Here is a 6374-nt window from a genome sequence, read left to right as displayed (position 1 = left end):
ATTAATTATAATATTATATACTTAATAATCTAATTACAAAATAATCTAATTACAAAATTAAAAGTAATGTAAAAAACTAACTAAAAAAAATATAAAGATCTAACTAAAAATTTAATGAAACTATAAATATCAATAAAATAATTAAACTGAATATTAACGTTGAACAATACATTTAATGTAAATATCATGAGTATTTAATATTTAATGAAGAAAGAGAATCTAATATAAATATAACATATAAATCATTTCAAATGATAACAAAAGAGTGAATAAAAAAATTTACAAATTAAGTAAAACAATTTCTTTAATTAGTTTCTTTCAATACTTGTAAAAGATCAATAATTATGCTATGTGTGTATAAAAATATATTAAAAATAAATTAAATAAATAACATATTTTTTTTCTCCATTTTGACATACTAATAATTAATTTATTGCGGATCGAAATTCAAAACTTTATCTAAAGATTTTTTGTTGACCAATAAATTATTGTATAAACAAGACGGGATTCGAACTCCCAATACTTACTTAAACAAATTAGTAAATTACTCACTAGATCAACCCAAATTAGTTTACTAAATAAAATATACATATTTATTATACACAAATATATATTAATTGATAATGTGAACATAATATTTTGCTAAAATATTCATTATTAATTATATTTACATTTAGTTATTTGACATCCTATTGTATTCAAATTTAAAATTTTGCGAACACTTATTTTTATAACTGTTAGAAACAAGAGACTAAGAAAGTAATCTGAAAAGTGTATTATTCAGTCTGATCAAAAGTATAATGTACAAGGGATATATATAGGTGCCAGAAGAATCAAAATAATAAAAGTATAGAATCCTACAATTAATATACAGATATGCCATATAAATATAAACGATACTAACTGATCTAAAATGATTCTAACGATTCTCTAATGATTCTCTAACATCCCCCCTCAAACTCAAGTGGGAGCTAAGGATACCATCTTGAGTTTGGATAACAAAGTCTGAAAATGAGTCGGGTGATGAGCTTTCGTGAAGATATCAGCAGTCTGATCTAGTGTACCAACAGCAATGAGACGAACAGCATCAATAAGGATACGTTGCCGAACAAAGTGACAATCGATCTCAATGTGCTTGGTGCGTTCATGAAAGACATCGTTATGGGCAATCTGAATAGCACTGCGGTTGTCACAAAAAACATCAGTAGGGGACGACTGAGGAGCACCTAAATCAACGAATGGAGATAACCTCAGCAGTGGTGTCAGCGAGGACACGATACTCAGCTTTTGTACTTGATCGAGCAGTGAATGTTTGCTTCTTAGCACGCCAAGAAATGAGAGCGTCGCCAAGAAACAAACAGTAACCAGTAGTAGAACGACGATCAGTGGAATCACCAGCCCAATCAGCATCGGAGTACGCCTGAAGGCACAAAGAGGAATGGGCAGAAAAGTAAAGGCCATGAAATAGAGTGCCTTTGATGTAGCAAAGAATGCGAAGAACTGCCACATAGTGAGTAGTCTGAGGAGATGACAAGAACTGGCTAAGTACATGAACTGGATAGGCGATGTCTGGTCGGGTGATAGTTAAGTAGACGAGTCCTCCAACTAGCTGTCGATAGAGAGTGGGATTATCCAAAACAGTACCATCCATAGGAGTAAATCGCACATTAGGCTCAAGAGGAGTAGATTCAGTGCGACTATCTGTAATTCCGGCTCGAGTAAGGAGATCTGAAGCATATTTAGCCTGAGAGAGATAGATGCCATCATCGGTAGATATGACTTCTAGACCAAGAAAATAGTTGAGAGAACCAAGATCTTTCATCTCAAAAGTACGCTGAAGGGATGCCTTGAGATCAGAGATACCATCAGCATCATCTCCAGTAATGATCATGTCATCAACATACAGAAGTAGAAGAACGACTCCACGTTCACTTTTACGAATAAAGAGAGCATGCTCATGAGGACTGCAAGTGAAACCAAGACTGCATATGGTAGTGTTGAACTTGTCAAACCATTCACGAGGAGCTTGCTTAAGCCCATAGAGTGCTTTGCAAAGGAGACAAACTTTGCCAGAGGGACAAGGATAACTCGGAGTGGGTTTCATATATACCTGCTGTTTCAAATCTCTATTAAGAAATGCATTCTTCACATCCATCTGACTGAGAGACCATTTTTTAACCGCAGCAATGGCAAGAAGAGCCCGAACAGATGTGAGACGAGCAACAGGAGCAAAAGTCTCTTCATAGTCAATACCATACTCTTGCGTACAACCCTGAGCAACCAATCGTGCCTTATACCGGTCAATAGAACCATCAGAGCGATTCTTGATCTTGTATACCCATCTGCTGCCTACAACTTCTTGAGCAGAAGGAGGATCAACCAAATCCCAAGTGTGTGCCTTTTCAAGTGCCTGTATTTCTTCCTGCATTGCTTGTTGCCAATTTGGATTTGTAGAGGCTTCTCTGAATGACTTAGGTTCATGTTGATGAAGGATAGTAGAAAAATAATGATAATCAAGAAGATGAGGAGGTGGATTCCTTACCCTAGAAGAACGAGTGGGAGGAGGAGGCATGACAGTAGGAGCAGGATCATCGTCCGGTCTGGAATCATTGGGAGATGGAGAAGGCAGAAGAACAGGAAGCTGTGGAGGGTCACTCGAGATAGAATCTGTAGAATCATCACTAGGAAAAAGATCAACATTGGGGTTAGTAAATAAAGGTGACTGAGTAGTAGGAATTGACTCAAAGGATGAGAACCGAGAAAATATGTGATGCTCCCAGAAGACAACATGACGAGATATATGGACACATTTAGAGAGAGGATCCCAACAATGATAACCCTTGTGTTCAGTGCCATAACCAAGGAAACAACACATACGAGCCCGAGGTTCAAGTTTACTATGTTCGTGAGGCTGAAGAAGAACAAAACATACACAACCGAAAACTCGAAGAGAACTATAATCTGGGGAGGTATGATAAAGACGCTCAAAGGGAGTAACATTACCAAGAACAGAATAAGGGAGTCTATTAATAACATGAACAGCAGTAAGAACAGTTTCACCCCAAGTACGCTCAGGACACGAAGAAGAAAGGAGCATTGCACGGACGGAGTCAAGAATGTGACGGTGTTTGCGTTCAGCTCTACCATTTTGTTGAGACGTACCAGGACAAGAAAACTCAGACAAAGTACCCTGTTCTGCAAGAAAGGTTAAGAGTTTGGAATCGCGGTATTCCATAGCATTATCACGTCTAAAAACCTTAATGACCTTTGAAAACTGAGTTTTAATCATAGTAGCAAAGTTGATATAGATTTGAGGTAACTCATGGCAATTAGTCATCAAATAAACCCAAGTAAAACGAGAATAATCATCAATGAAAATGACAAAGTATCGAGCTCCGCCCATAAAGGCAGTGGGAGCAGGGCCCCAAACATCAGAGTGAATGAGATCAAAAGGAGAGCAAGCAAGAGATGAATTATTGTGAAAAGATAAAGCAGGTTGTTTGGCAGTTTGACAAAAAATGCAATCAAAAGATTCATTTGGAACCGGACCTAAAACACCCTGAGACACAAGAGGACGCAGTTTTTCTAAGGAGGTGTGGGCAAGACATTGATGCGCCATAAGTGAAGGGTAGAGGGAGAAGAAGCAGCACAGAGATTTGGTACAGGAGGAATATGAAGTTTTTCGAGTTCAAACAACCTTCCGACCTTACGTCCAGTCCCAATGATCTGTCTCGTCCGAAGATCCTGTACACGACAACCAGAAACAGAAAAAGTGACTTCAAAACCCAGATCAACAAGTTGACCAACAGAAATAAGATTAAAATTTAATTTGGAAATATAATAAGTATCAGGAAGATTAAGAGTCGACTGGGATATAGAATCCTTTTGTGTTAGGTGCAAGAGGGAACCATTTGCAGTATTGACAGAAGGTCCATTTGTAGTGGTAGACAGAGACGATAAGAGATTACGCAATGGAGACATGTGATTAAAGCATCCCGAGTCAAAATACCATTTAGAAGTACCTGGATGGGTCGAAAGAGCAGCAGGGGTATTACCAGAAAGGGAGAGAAGACGTTGAAGAAGAGACGCAATATCAGATAGAGAGACAGGAGACGAGTTGAGAGAAGCAGTGGTGGTAGATTCAACAGTAGAAGCAGGCGCGGGACGTGGTGGGCGAGTAGGACAGGTAGTAATCAAATGTCCCGAGAGCTTGCAATAATGGCAAAACAGTTGTGCACAATGGTAGCTAATATGGCCTTTCTGGTGGCATGTGCGACATTCAACAGGGGGACAGCTGGAGAACGGGTGCCCGAAACGGTTACAGTTGCGACAGAAGGTACCCTTTCTGTCTGTGGCAGCAAAAATATCTGACTTTTCCATAATAGTAGTCACAAAGAACAAGGAGATGAGAGAAAACTGCAATTTCTGAGTAAAAAATGAGGAAACGGATGGCAAAATCGGAAAGAGCTCACCAAAAAACCTAAGGGAAGGTCCCACTGTCTGACACGTCAGCAGCCACGTCAGATGCCACGTCAGCAGCCCAAGACACGTGGCAACACACGATAGGAGGAAGGGGACGCGTCAGCGCTGACGTGAGCACGGAGCTGGCAGCGGGTCGGAGAACGCGGGTCAGGCAGGCTCGGGTCGGAGGCGGACTGGAGAGAAAACCTGAAGCGGTGACCGGACTTCCGGCGGCGCGTGAGGGCGCGTCCGGTAGCGGTAGGCGGCGAGTTCGGCGGCGTTGGAAAGCTTGCAACGAGTAGAAGACGAAGGTGGCGGCGGTGACGAACCAAAGCGTCAGGAAGATGTCGAAAACGGAGGACAAAGTACTGCCAGTGAAACAAGATAAAAGAGGTAGAAACCAATTGTTTTTGAAAAAAATAACCTAAGCTCTTGATACCATGTTAGAAACAAGAGATTGAGAGAGTAATCTGAAAAGTGTATTATTCAGTCTGATCAAAAGTACAATATACAAGGGATATATATAGGTGCCAGAAGAATCAAAATAATAAAAGTATAGAATCCTACAATTAATATACAGATATGCCATATAAATATAAACGATACTAACTGATCTAAAATGATTCTAATAATTCTCAAATGATTCTCTAACAATAACTATTTAACTAAAATTATGATGTATTTTCATTTGACTAAAATTATTTTTGTTTTTAAATAATATCTAAATATTTTCATAAAATTGTTTCACATTAATAATCCAGTGGCAAGAGATTAATTTTGATACATAGTGTCAGTCATAAAAAAATATATATTATCATTCAATTTCATATTTGTTCAATTATATATTTATGTCACACAAGAAAAACGACTGTTTCCTAACTTCAACAATATCATATCTTACCATTTCTTTACTGGAATGCATCTAGCATTTCATTCAGCTTTGTTCGCCAATAAAAAACCCTTATACTGTGGTTGAATGGAGATGGGTCGAGTCGCTGAGGTGAGTTTTAATGGTGTGGTAGTATTTGGAGATGGGTAGTGAACTCCCAGCAATTTATAAGAGACTAATGTGAGAGAGATTGGAGCGTGGAGAGTGTGCTTGGACGACACGACAATGGGAGGAAAACGGTGGAGGAGAATGATTCGGTGGTGGGTTCATGATGAAGGAAGAAGAGGCTGCCAGAAAGATGGTGAAGAGGAAGAACAGAAGAAAAGATGGAGGATGATGGCGTAAGAATAGTGGTTCGGGTGAATCCTGGTGATGAGGGGATGCCAAGTGTCAACTAAAATTGTCACTTCATTTTTTTGGTAATAAAAATAAACAGAGGAATCAACTTGAGTCGGGACTCAATTTTAAAATATAAATTGAATCAATTAAAAATTAAAGGATCAAATTAAATAAAAAATTATTAAATTTTAGAGATATTTTAAATATTAATTCCTTGGTATATATATAGTAATTGAATTATACCATTCATATATTTCTTTTTATTCGTTTATGAATTAGGGTTGCCTATAATTGAAAAAGTTGGCGTAGCTCATAAGCAATGATGAATCTAAAAATTTTAATAATGGAAATGAAGTACAAATAACATGAAATAAAATAAAAAAACAGAATAATAAAATCAAATTTAATAACATAATGGAAATAATTATACATAATTCTTATGTATTACTTAAAATATTTTCAAATTTTAGTAGGATACTTGCCTTTATAATAGGATAAGTATTGTTTTAGTCCCTAACGTTGAGGGTCAGAATCAAAATCGTCTTCAGCGTAATTTTTTATTTAGAATCATCCTTAATATTTTTTTTGTATTAAAATCGTCCTTTTTAATAAAATTTTTTATTTTATTATTAAATTGTCCCTATCTTAATAAAAAATTATAAAAAAAAATTTTTAAAAAAAGGAT

The sequence above is a fragment of the Arachis duranensis genome, chromosome 5 (assembly GCF_000817695.3).
Source record: "Arachis duranensis cultivar V14167 chromosome 5, aradu.V14167.gnm2.J7QH, whole genome shotgun sequence".
Taxonomy (NCBI): Eukaryota; Viridiplantae; Streptophyta; class Magnoliopsida; order Fabales; family Fabaceae; genus Arachis; species Arachis duranensis.
This window is presented reverse-complemented; position numbering follows the sequence as displayed.